The sequence below is a fragment of the Panthera tigris genome, chromosome B2, assembly GCF_018350195.1.
Source record: "Panthera tigris isolate Pti1 chromosome B2, P.tigris_Pti1_mat1.1, whole genome shotgun sequence".
In the NCBI taxonomy this organism is placed as follows: domain Eukaryota; kingdom Metazoa; phylum Chordata; class Mammalia; order Carnivora; family Felidae; genus Panthera; species Panthera tigris.
In genome coordinates, this window is record NC_056664.1 from 147,489,542 (window position 1) to 147,503,176 (window position 13,635).

Consider the following 13,635-nt stretch of genomic DNA (forward strand, 5'->3'; position numbering starts at 1 on the left):
CACAGATTGCATTTGTCGGCACAGCACAAAGTCAAGTGCGTGTGTGTGTTCGCTGCTGTTGGGAAGGAGGGGGGAGTTCAACGGTGTGCTGCCTCTTACTGGATGTACACTCAGCCCCTTCCATCGGTGATCAGGTGAGGAAACTTGCAAACATGCTTAGGTCCATGTTTGTAGACAATTAACTTAGGAAATGTCTGGCCCGAGCAAGTATCAGGCCAGATTTGTAAGTTACAGCATACAGACACAGGAAGCGGCTGCTTTGAGTTAAGACTACATTTACACCTCTTTTAATTTACCCCAAAGGGGACGTGTGACAAAGCTCAACATTCTCTTACCTATGTATTTTGTCAATTTTTCTCAGAGACGTGGGGTTACTTCCTAGAAGTGTTTCACTTATATCCAAATAAATGAACAGGTCTGTTCAAATCAAAAATGTGAAAGATCATAATCCTTGGTGAGATATAGAATCTGGGGCATTCAAGGAAAAAAAGATCCCTTGAATAACCACCTGAGGAATAATCATAAACAGAAAATAAAGAGATAGGCATATCATGTTCTAAGTTCACGATAACCAAAGCTTCTGTCTTCCTGACAGAAAAGTGTTCCTGTACAATTAGAGTAAGCTTTCTGGATGCAATGTTTCAAAGAGTAAAAGCGTTATCGTTATGTAAGCATCTCAATGTCACGTGAGCCCTTCCCATGACTTCTAGGACGTCCCTTCCCATTTGTTCTCTGTTTTTCTACAGATTCCAAATGCATAATTCTATCTGTGGCTAGACATTTACATGCACGCACTCAAGAAAAAAATCTCTTGTTCACCTCAGGTCATATGATGCATACAACGAAAAGAATCCCGTATTTTTTATCCTTGGGTTAGCACACATCCTGGAAAACGTCTCACGTGCTCGCCCCACACACATTTCATCATGTTAGCAAACATCCAAGTGAGTTCATTGGCTCCTTGCAAAGAAAATCTTGATACACAACATACATACACACACACACGCGCGCACACACACACACGCACACACCTCCAGACAAAATAACAATTATTCTGAGGAGCAAACGGAGGGTGAAAATAAGGGAACGTGGTTTGATAAGTTATATTTATGGAATCCAGAGTCTTCCTACCGACATAGAATTACGAGGATTAAACATCAATCATAAAAAAAGAAGCACTCTAATCGTGTTACAATTTACAGCTCTTTGGAAAAGCTTCACAAGGAAAACCGCAGTCGGCAGCAGCCCTTACAGGAAACCTGACATTCCAGACGTTCCGTGGCCCCGTGGCCAGGCTCTAAGTGAATCCCAGAACAGCAGCCGTCTGTTCCGTCTACTTCCCACCGCAAACGAAATACTCGCTATTCACACAGGGGAATCTGCCGCACAGGCAATGGTGTTGCGAAGACGGGACAGACTGTTTATGCGCCACACGAACTCGTTTGTGAAGGATGAATTGGAGGTACAGCGGTGAGCCCCCTTTGCTTACTTTAATCAGGCATTATTCTATCTACTGTCCAAACCTCCCGCCTTCCAGACCAGCCCCAGTCCCGCCCCTCCTCACCTCGGAAGACCGGGCGGTCTATGGAGAGGGCACAGGGGTGAGTCAACCTCCACGGGGGCTGAGTGACAGTCACCGGGTCACCTGACACCTCAAAACCGATTTGATGTAGAACAACGGCCTACCTTTAGCAAGACGGCTATGACCACACATGAGATGATTAATGTGGGAGTCCTCCATAACAGAAATAACAGCTGGTGGGTATTCAGTGCGGGGTCCTACGCACCGAATATTTAGCTAATTTAATCCTAGGAACAAGGTGATATTCTTTCCATTCCGTTTCATAGAGGAGGTAAGTGGGGCAAGACGAAATTACGCAACTGATTTGTCACAGACAGTAGGTGACAGGCCAGGATGGGGGCTGCGGGGAGGGTGGCGAAGAAGAGGAACACGGCCATCGCCCACGTGTCCTGCCCACCGCCAACCCCCCCACCCCCGCCAGGCCTGCCTTGACTTCCAGTGTGGGTTCATGACCAAATCAACCCATCTGTGACGTGCGCGGATCGTACCTGACCATGAATGACGGACAGCAACCTGTCCTCACCTCCCCCAAACTGGCCCTCTATGGCGGACGGCGGTAACATCCCCACAGAGACGTCACAACACTACCCGTGTCTGCCATGAGAATTCAGTCACTGTTCATCAAATACTTTTGGGAGCACCTATGTATCAGGCAGCATAACAGCATCAGAAAGACAAAGGCGTCGATTTTGTATGCAAAAGGCTCTACGCCAACACTACCAATTTCCTCCTCCAAGGGTGCGGAAATAAAGAACCCAGGCACCCTCCTATCGCGAGTGTGCGCCTTCCTGGCACAGGCAGGAGAGATCCTCCCAGATTTGGGCTAAAGCCTTTGTGGAGCGATCACTGAATTCCCTGGGGAATGATATTTACAACAAAGCAGGGGGTGCAAAGCAGAAGGCGAAATCTGGCTTGAGTTTCACCTAACAGCCAAAAAATAATTTCTACAACTGTGCCTGGTCTCTACCTCTTGAAGTAAAAAAATGCTCGTTAGCAACTATTCTCCATAATCCAAGTTTCCCATAAGGTTCTTATTCCAGTCTGCACCTCCTTTCTCCGGTCCCATGCTCGGTGTTAGTAAATGCTGTCAGTAACATCGCTGCCAAAAATGGGTCAGAATTTCTTGATGCTGGATGAAAGGGCCCAACTCAAAATGGAGTTCAATCAGACTTCAAGACTGTGTCTTATGTGAAATGCCTGGGTGTAAAGCCTCCTACTTTTTGCCCCCCCCCCCACGCCCCCTCCCAAAAAAAAACCAAAACTATTTTACTCTTTTCTGTTTGGAAACAATTCTAATAATGCAGCGCAACACCCTTCCCCTGTTTTTTATAACCACTTTACAATTCTGATCACTTAGCAGTCAAAACTAAATGAAAACAAAAGCTAAATGCAAAAGGATTTTAACAATGAGGAAGGATAGAAGGAAGGAGAAAGGAAGGAAGGAAGGAAGGAAGGAAGCAAGCAAGCAGGGAGGGAGGGAGGAAGGAAGGAATGAAGGAAGGAAGAAAGGAAGGAAGAAGGAAGGATGGAAAGAAGGAGGAAGGAAGGAGAAAGGAAGGAAGGAAGAAGGAAATGAAAGAAGGAAGAAGGAGGAAGGAAATGAAGGAAAGAAGGAAGGAGGGAGGGAGGAAGGAAGGAGGAAGTAAAGAAGGAAGGAAGAAGGAATGAAGGAAGGAGGAAGGAAGGAATGAGCAAGGAAGGAAGGAAGGAAGGAAGAGGGGAGGAGGAAGGAAAGAAAGAAGGAAGGAGGAAGGAAGGAAGGAAGAAGAAGGAAAGAGGGAAGGAAGGAAAGAAGGAAGGAGAAAGGAGGGAGGAAGGAAGGAGAAAGGAGGGAGGGAGGAAGGAAGGAAGGAGGGAGGAAGGAAGGAAATTAGAAGGAAGGAAGAAGGAAGGAAGGAAAGAACAAAGGAAGGAGGGAGGGAGGGAGGGAGGGAGGAAGGAAGGAAGGAAGGAAGAGAGGAGGAAGGAGGAAGGAAAGAGGAAGGAAGGAAGAAAGTTTAAGAAGGAAGAGCTCAAGTCATTTTTGTATCACAGAAAATCTAGCTTTAAAAGAAAAATAATTTCCCTTATGGGGGACCTGGGTGGCTCAGTCGGTGAGCGTCCAACTTCGGCTCAGGTCATGATCTTGCCATTCCGGAGCTCCAGCCCGGCGTCGGGCTCTGTACTGACAGCTCAGAGCCTGGAGTGTGTGTGTCTCCCTCTCCTGCCCCACCTCCACTCATGCTCTGTCTCTCTCTCTCAAAAATAAACAAAGATTATTAAAAAACACATCAAAAAAATGAAAAGAAAATTTCCTTAAACTCATTATTGCCACCGTTGTGGCGCATTCTGAAAGAAAGTACGTAAGCCGTACTCGCGTGCTCGGATCAGCTAATCTGCACCAGTGTCTGGGAGAGAACATTAATGCTGTATTCTCTATGTTGTTAACATCGCTACGCAGATAAATGCAAAAATAAAACAAAAAATTTTTAAAGCATGTACTACGAAATCTTAAAACTTGATCATTTAAATATATACTAGTCAAAATTGGTAAAAGTTAAGTTCGTCATCCCAAGGTTAATTCACCCACACAACACCCACACCGTATAATAAGGTATGTATTTAGTTGCCTACCTAGCAACCTAAAATAGAATATGCGAACAACAATGGCAAATTAAGTACTATGCTTAGAGAGAACTAGAGTCTCCCAGTACCCAGAACACACACTTGCCACTCAAACATTATATAACAATGAGAATTATTAACTTTTATATTCTGTGTCCCCCGATTTTGTAACAATGCCCTAACCATGCATCACATTCGCGCCGAAGTTTACCGTTTAGCAAGCACTTTCACGTTCATTATTTCCTCTTTATCCGGGCCAAAACGTAAGGGAGGGAGGGCGAGAGGAGAGAAGAGAAACATTCAGAAACTCCCCCTACCAGGAGACAGAGGAACTAACATCCAAACTGTTTGACCTTCAAGCTCCGGGTCATTCGATCCCACGTCTTACCTTCTTTACAGGACGCCCTGACACCTTCAGAGGACAGATTTGCTGCTCTAGACTTTTTACTCATTATCTTACTGTGCACCACTGTGAACTCAAGAGATGAATTTTATCTTTACAGGAAGCAGCACCTGTTACACTTCTCAACTGCGCTTATTAACGAAGACGAAACATGAAGGGAGACGTAAACCACGACCTCTGCGGCGTCAGGTGAACCAAAGTTCTCCAAAACGCACGCGTGTCCCTCGTTGCCATCAGGATACAAGCAAGGCAGACTCCACGTGAAATTTTTAGATCTTGTAAATGTTTTTAAGTTGCCGGGAGATTTTCAAATCACAAAAAATTCCGATGGTTTTTATTGACCAGCGTTTTCTTAATCCTTTAAAACTTGTATGCCTTCCCGTTTCCGTATTGTTACACAGGTAGTATTAAAGTTTTCTAGCATTTTCAAATCGCCAACCATAATACACCATTTACTCAATAAACATATATCATTTATCAAATAAGTACAGCTATATCATCCTAGGTCAATAAAGGTGATAGGGGAGTAAAGGTCGCTACCCAAGCTACGCCTCGCAGGCACAAAGATTATCCTAAACTGGTTAACTTTTAAGAAACAGCAACACAAGAAAAGCTCTGAAAACCAAGGAAAGGTCACCCTATTGCAAGAGACATTTACATGTATAAGGGAAATCTCCATTTGTAAGGGTATCTCCCTCAGTACCAGGGAGAGGAGGAAGGCTTTAAATCTCTAGAAGGCCAAGACTTAAATCCGCATAATAATCACACCCTTGTTTACCGAGCGGAACCTGGTCCCCACCAAAACTGACTCCCCACCCCCAACATCCTCCCTCTTTACCTGGAGATGGGATTTAAGGTGATAGCTCAGGCCATTTGGGGGAAGTAACTCCGTTTTCCTGGGTCTCTCCAACAGATATAGGGGATCTATGTGTTCTTAAACTTTTGTTTGATTTTCTCCCGTTAATCTGCCTCATGTCAGTTTGATTCTTAGACCGTCTAGAAAAACCCTGAAGGGCAGAGGAACATTTTTTCCTCCCCCAAGGAGGACTACAAGTAAAACTGTCATGTCACTTTATCAACTAATTGGATTGCCAAATTTAGACAAGCTTACTCACGGCCCTCCAACATGGGAAGAGAAGCAGCTAATGACTTTAGCTCAAAGAAAAAGTAAAGAGCATGAAAACAAAGTAAAAACGCAGGAGAACTCCCAGGTACTAACCTGTACGTGCCTCTTAACTGCGACCAAGCTCTACGATCCTCCACTGCCTGCCCTCTAGGCTTTCTCGTTCCCAACAGCTGAAAGGACATCACATTCTTATATCTGGAAGTCAGACACGTACAGCAAAGTTTTGATAAACCGTGCAAGGGTGTACCTAAGATACAGATCTAGATTACACACAGCTTGTGTAAGAGTTTATACATTTGTTTATAAAAAATTACTGATTGAAAATAATTTATTAGTTTGGCAGAGAATAAGATACGTCACCCAGTCAGTACAGTGCCTTTACGCGGGCTGTTACTTTGCGCTGCGGCCAACCGGAAAATACGAAGAATGCACACACAGAAAATAACGATCAGCCATCCAAGGTCCCTACTCCCGTAAGCGCTGCCCACACAGTCAGAAGGGCTGTTCTTCATCCAGGGGCTGGCCCCGCGGTTCCCATCTGCAGGGCTCAGAGCTTACCCACAAATGTGGTCCTCTGCTCGACCTGACCAGAGAGGAAGGGGGCACCACGCTGCCTAGGGGACAGAGGGGACACACGCTTTCCTGGGCAGCACGTGGACACCAGCACAGGGTGACTGATGCACACAGACCCACAGAGGAAGAAAAAAAAATGGGGAAAAAAAAACCTAAAAGTTGGAAAAAAGGTAAGCAAAACCCCAGAACTGTCTTAATTATGTATCAAGTGCTCGCTAGAGCGGCAAAGAGAACTATAAGCCTTAAGGGTTCTTTACAGGGCATTTCTAGGTTATAAAAGAACAATAATTGATGCTCAATGACAGGTAAGATAGAAGAAAGGCACCACACATTTTTCAAAGGTTCTTATGCAAAATAACTAAAATCATTAGAAGCAAGGGCTTTAAAATTACACTTGAGTTACCCGGGAAACACTCTGGCCCCAGGAAGGCCGGATCGGGGAGTCCACGACGGGTGATGGCGCACAAAGGCAGCGTCCACTCCCTCAGCCCACGTCTTCCTAGGGCACAGGCAAGGTCCCAGGACGGTGCCTCAGTGGGACCAGTGCAGGGGCCAAGCTCTTAGGTTCCGGGACTTACTTAGCTTATGATTTGTCCGCTTTGGACTGTCTTAAGAACCAAATGAGATCACGGATGATAGAAAACAATTCAGAAAACAGGTGATCTTTCCAGATCTGGAAAGCGTGGTTATCCACAGAACTTCACCCGCGGAACTGTCCAGCTTACTGAGTCGCCTGCAAGGCAGGCCAGCAGCACCTGCCTCCTGGGGCCACCCCTTCCTCCATTTCAGGGGCATGTCCTCCTGTGAACTGGGTTTCGTCCGCCATCTGTCAAGGGTGTCATCATAAACTCCCACGTGCACTTCCTCTGCTCCCCCGGCAGGGAATGTGGCACGTCACCGTGGCCCTGGGGAAGGCGGCAACCGAGACACCACTGGCCCAAGATGCCAGCTCAGGCCCCCACACTTGTCGGTCCTGTGCCAGAACACCTTCCGGCCCACAGCCCACTTTCTGCCAAGCGACCAAACTGGCTGATCAGACTTCCCCTCCTCCTCTGACTCGTCCTCCCTTGGAGACTCCATCCCACTTGCCCACGTTGGTTCAGCCACCAGATGCACTGGTGTCTTGCAGGCCGTAGTGTATAGGCGGCCCTTTATGGCCTTCAGATCCTTGGGTGGGGGGAATGCCCTCTGGCCCAGTAATCTACTCACATCCCAGCACCCCACTCGCTAATTCAGGCCCAGGGCCCCTGAGTATGCGCTCCCTCTCTTGCAACATACTAAACTTCCAAAACATTTGGTAGGCTCCCAAGACATACAAACATGTTTATCACAAGTTTAAATACGTGCAAATATGTATATATGTATATATTTTTTTACAGCAAATACGCTCTATACGTATTTTTGTCAAAACCTTGGAGGTGAGGCATAGTTCATTCAGTTAAGGTCTACTGTAGAACTTCACCAGAAAGCTAATCTTCAATGAGGTCAGACCTGATTTCTGTCTGGAAAGGTTATTCTGTAATTCAGGTACTCGTTCTCACTTGCAACCCCGTGACAAGGTCTCACTTCTGAATTATAACTCAAAGATGGATGGATGGATGGATGGGTGGATGGGTGGATGGATGGACGGACGGACGGAAACACGGGGGCCTTGCAGTTCGTAACCCTGACGAAATACATTCGGCCTCACCCGCCGAAGCCCTCCTTGGTTTGCTCTGCCTGGATTCTCACCCACAGAGCCTTCTGAGACGGCACCCTGGCTTCATCCCCCAAACGTGCACACTGGGACAGCGAACCACAGTGAGGTTCTGGGTAGGAAAGAGTCTTTTTCTTCTTTTGGAAATGGGAGAGGAGCACACGTGAAACAGACAGGGAGAGCCAGCAGACCTGCTGTTCGGCAGCATTCTCAGGCAAATTCAGTTTGAAAAGGGTCAACACGAACGTTGAGCATAGAGAAATTCATTTCTCTACAGTAATCTTTGCCCAAGTCCGCTCTCAAAAGTGGGTGCACCAGGGGCGCCTGGGTGGCTCAGTCGGTTAAGCGTCCGGCTCTTGATTTCGGCTCAGGTCATGATCTCACGGTTTGTGAGTTCGATCGAGCCCCACGTCGGGCTCTGCGTTGATGGCGCGGAGCCTGCTTCGGATTCTGTCTCTCCTTCTCTCTGCCCCTTAACCTGCTTGTGTTCCTTCTATCCCAAAATAAATACACTTAAAAAAAAAAAAAAAAAAAAAAGAATTCCCATTTCAAGAAATCCCATAACCCTGGAACATCCCCATCATCTCCTCTAGGTGAAGGGCATTCCCAGTATCCCCATCTGCTGCGTTTATCCCTGGGCATCATACATATGAAGGGAGGCCCCAGTGGTTCTCCCTCTGTAATGTAGCCATTACACGATTCATTCATTAGCCCACAGGCAGGCGTTCCTCGACAATGGTGTATTCTAACACCTCGTGATACACTGTCGTACGTCATACATACAACATGTTATACACGCTCAGCACAGGACCCCCGCTAAAATCATTCTAACGTATCTAAATCATAAGTAAGGCTACATTATCCAAATCTCCACTAGGATCACTAATCAACACTTTGGGGGAAAAAAAAAAAAAGGAAGACACAAGAATGCATGAGACACAGGGATTCTTTGAGAAAACTGGCCACTCTGAGCACACCGCCACCGACCTCTGTGAGCATTAACCTAGTAATCCACAAAACAGGACACGGCAGTCAATACCCTCTCTCCGAGCAGGTTCACCGTCCACACAAAAAGTAAAGCATTCCGCCAAAAGAAAGCGCACGTACGTCCTACGGTTCTCGGAGATGACTGCATATATATTTGTATGTGTCTCTTGATTTCTACCTTATTCTTCGTAAAGTGACTTAGGACCACAAGACACTAAAAGAGAGAACCATGGATACAAATTCTACGCAGAAAGCCCCAAAGTTCCTTTTTCGTGAAAATGCTGCCCTTATGACACCCGCGAGATCATGACCTGAACCGAAATCGGACGGTTAACCAACTGAGCCACCCAGGCGTCCTGATTTAGTATTTATTTTAAAGTAGTCTCTTTATCATGAGGCTTATGCAGTCACCATACTTGTGAATAATAGCACTGATTAATAATTTAATCAATGCTGTATATAACCTCATTCAGAAAAAAGCAATGATATACTTTACTAAACTAAATCCCATCTGTGCCAAATTTTTAAGTAAAGCTACACTCCCTACAATTTTGAAATATTATTTAGAACGATCACTTGTAAAGGCTGAGGACTAGGAACCCGAAAATGTGGAAACTTGATAATCTGAATGCTCTCTGAATAGAACGTTCTGATTCATTTAACATTCTCTCTAACAGAGTGTTAATTGGAAAACCTTTTCTGTTCTCAAACTTGCTAAAATCCTTTTCAAAATGTGTCATGTCCATGTTCCTTCCCATATAGCTTACAAGAATATAAATCAAACTTTCTTTTTTTAAAAAAATTTATTTTTATGTTTATTTAATTTAGAGAGGGGCGGCAGGGGGAAAGCGAGAGCGAGAGCGAGAGAGAGAGAGAATATCCCAAGCAGGCTCCAGACTCCAAGCTGTCAGCCCAGAACCCAAAGTGGGGCTCGAACTCAGGAACTGTGAGATCATGACTTGAGCGGAGATCAAGAGTCAGCTGCTTAACTGACTGAGCCACCCAGGTGTCCCTAGTCAACCTTTCTTTGATACTGAAATGCCTTGCCGCTAGATAAACGAATTGTCACCTTGAAACATCGTCTATAAGGGGCGCCTGGGTGGCTCAGTCTGTTAAGCGTCCGACTTCGGCTCAGGTCATGATCTCACAGTTCGTGAGTTCGAGCCTCACGTCGGGGCTGACAGCTCGGAGCCTGGAGCCTGCTTCCGATTCTGTGTCTCCCTCTCCCTCTGACCCTCCCCTGCTCTGTGCGCGCGCGCTCTCTCCCCCAAAAATAAATAAATAAATAAATAAATATTAAAACAAACAGACATCGTATGTATGTAGAACATACAGAGCACAACTGTTTGGAATTCTATCGATCTGAAGAAAACTCTTGGAACTTGAATTAACACTTCTTAAAAAACCATCTGCCTCAGACTCTACGAATGGAATGAAGGCAGTAAACAGGGTCTCCTCTGTGTGTCGTCTTAGCAGCAGAAGCCAGGTCCCCTGCCCCCAGGCCTCTCCTGATGACTGCCCAGCAGCGGGGCTTGCTACAGGCGAGGGGACAGTCACCTGCGGCGTCCGCGGCTCCCTCGGGTGCAAACCCTGAGCCTCCCCACTTTAGGAGAGCTCGCGTGGCCCTCCGGCAAGAAGAGTCTGGAAGTGCAGGGCTGGTCCTCCCCCAAAACAGCCCTCCCCCAGCCAGAGGAGGCCAGGGGTGAACGCCCCCCAGCCCCACACACTTGACCTGGGAGGAAGGAGTCCCTGCCAGGATCCAGCCCTTTGCTGCCCACATCTCAATGCAATTAAGTCACCTTCTGGTGGCCGCAACTCCGGTCTGGGACCCTCCCGTAGCTGCCCCCTCCCTCCTACTGGAATCACCTCTCAAATAAATCACCCGCCCTAATCCCAAGGTCTGCTTCCGGGGAACACCAAAGAAACCGGAATTCTTCCAAAGCTCTCTTTGGGGAAACTGAGGGATGAAGGGAAGGAGCGCAGCCTAGGGCTCTGAAACAGACACGCGGCCACACTCACGTCCGGGGAAACCCAGAGGCACCATCGTCGGAGCTCGTGAGCAGTTCACGGACACGGACACCAGCCCAGCACGAACCTCCACCCAGAACAAGCCCCAGGCACGCCTACAAAGATCCCCAGATTCTTCCACCCGAGGACACTCCCAGGACACTCCTCAGCAAGTCGGGAAAGGAAGGCAACATCGCCCAGCGAGCTAAGCAGCAGGTCAAACCCTAAAACAGGAGTGAGGTCTTCTCTGGAAAGCGGGCCAGCCTGGCACAGGCCGGCGAGCAGGACGCGGGGCCGCAAGGACGTTCCCTGCGGACCCTGTCACAGAGTCGGTTTCCTCTGAAAACCAGAAGCAATGTGTTAAGCATTTCTGAAAACCGCTCTGTGCTCGCTTCTGGTTTTCATACTAAAAACCTAACCTGGGCTTCTCGTACTTGGAATCAAAACAAAAATTTTACAGAAGTAAAATGTCTTCAATTTAAGAAAACTCCGAGGTAGGAGGCCTTACAAGAGATGTGTTATTTCTCCTCCGGAGGAAGAGTATTGGGGGAAACTAACATGTACTGAGCACCCATTTTACCGAGCAGGCAACTGGCAATCTGGGGAATTAAGCAGAGTTGACATCCGAGCCCAAACTGTACTCCAAAATCCAGGCTTCTAGTGTCCCACACTGCTTCTTGGGGACCCCTCATTCAGTATACACTCGGTAGTCATCTGAGATACACAGACAGCAAACCTCAAGCTCCCGATGTCAGGGACAGAGAGATGAACTGGCCATCAGTTTTGGTATCAGGACAGGGGCATCACCGCCCAGGTGCTCCGTGCGAAGAACAGAAGGAAGGAGGGGCACACTCACCAGGCGGCATAGTTGAATGCCCGTCTGGAATTTCTTTTAATGCTTACGAACTGTTACCTGCTAAAAAGCAGAAGCCAATTACATAACTTTTTTTTTTTCAAATGTATTTGCCCACTCCATAGTATTAAAGGATTCCAAAATATCATGACAGATAAAAGTGTAATTCCTCAAATTACTTGTGAAGTTTTAAATTAAAATACTGTAATAATAGGTTTCAGATAAATGCAAACCAGATTTAAGTTTATTTATTTATTCAGAGAGAAGGAACATGTGTGCGTGAGTTGGGGAGGTGCAGGGAGAGAGGGAGGGAGAGAACCCCAAGCAGACTCTACGCTGTCAGTGGAGCCCGATGTAGGGCTCGAACTCACAAACTCACGAACCCGAACCGTGAGATCCTGACCTGAGCTGAAACCAAGAGTCAGACGTTTAACGGACTGAGCCACCCAGGTGCCCCTGTAGAATGTTTTTTAAAGGTGTCTAAAATGTAGACTCACAGGGCTCCCGGCTGGCTCAGTCGGTAGAGCGTGGGACTCTTGATCCCAGGGTTGTGAGTTCGAGCCCCACGTTGGGTGTGGAGATTATTTCAAAACAAAATCTTTCAAAAGATAATAAAATAACACGTAGACTCAAAATTCACCCTCAAGGAGACCATGGCTAACGGGTACCTTCTTACCTTTCCGGAATTTAATTTTGGAATTAAATTCCAGAAGAAAAATGGAATACACAGATAGGAATAAGAGCACTCACGTAGTTAGCTAAGAATACAGACCAACAGGGGCGCCTGGGTGGCTCTGTCCCTTAAGCGTGTGACTTTGGCTCAGGTCATGAGCTCGCGGTTCATGAGTTCAAGCCCTGCGTGGGGCTCTCTGCCGTCAGCGCAGAGCCTGCTTTGAATCCTCTGTCCTTACCCCCCTCCCCGCCCCTCCCCTGCTCATGTGCGCAAAGTCTCTCTCAAATAAACATTAAAAAAAAAAAAAAAAAAGAATACAGATCACCAATCTACAAAACCCTGAAGTAAATAACCAGTCGCAAAGAAAAAAGCTAAACCATACAAACTGAGTGTGAGTGTGGATAACGGCCCAGAGATGTGAGACACATCTTCTCAAGGCACACACCTCACCTGAGCCTTTCCCGGGCTGCAGAGCTCCCCCCGCCCCCCACCCCAACCTCAAGCAGCAGGGAGGCCCCCTGGAAGCATTCCTCTGCAGTCAGGCCAAGGGAATGTGAACAATCCAGACACCCAAGAGAACAGAGGTCACATCTGCTGGGGGTGCAGGAGATCCATAAATGGGGAAAAACGACTATAACAGCAGCTCAAAAACTAGATTCCCCTAAATGGAAGAATTCTAATGACAATCACTTTTTTTTTTTTTCCGAGTTCTTTCTCTTTCCAGAAATTCTTCCCTTTTATTTTCAACACATTGCCCTTTAATTCTTTGCCAAGAAAGGGGAACGGGTCTCAGACTCCAGCCACTTCCTGGTATCAGTGTTTCCAGAAGCTGTGCTTCCTGTCACTATAAAGAAACGCCTTCCGCAGCCAACCGGATGCTTTGGGTGCCCTCTGCTCCATCTCCCCTGCCACCTGCAAAGGTCCTCGTGGGGGGCGGCCATGCCACCCTCTCGAGAAAGGCTGTCTCCCGGGGCTCACTCAGAGTCCCAGGCGGTGACGATGGCCCACGTGCTCCGGCATTTACTCTGTCCAAGGCACTACTGTTAATACTTGACGTTATGTCATTTCATCCCCAGGGCGTCGTATGACAGTCCACTGAGGGCTTGTCCTACCCCAGGTCCTTGGTAACCG

At 47.1% G+C, this 13,635-nt stretch overlaps 1 protein-coding gene and 1 non-coding gene across 3 annotated transcripts in view; one reads left to right on the plus strand and one right to left on the minus strand.

Annotated features, from left to right (window-relative positions):
* PDE10A (phosphodiesterase 10A) overlaps positions 1 to 13,635 on the minus strand; it is a 369,960-nt gene that overhangs the window by 264,556 nt on the left and 91,769 nt on the right. The window lies entirely within an intron of this gene.
* On the plus strand, positions 12,334 to 12,406 carry TRNAK-CUU. Its single transcript has one exon. It is a non-coding gene; the product is annotated as a tRNA-Lys (tRNA).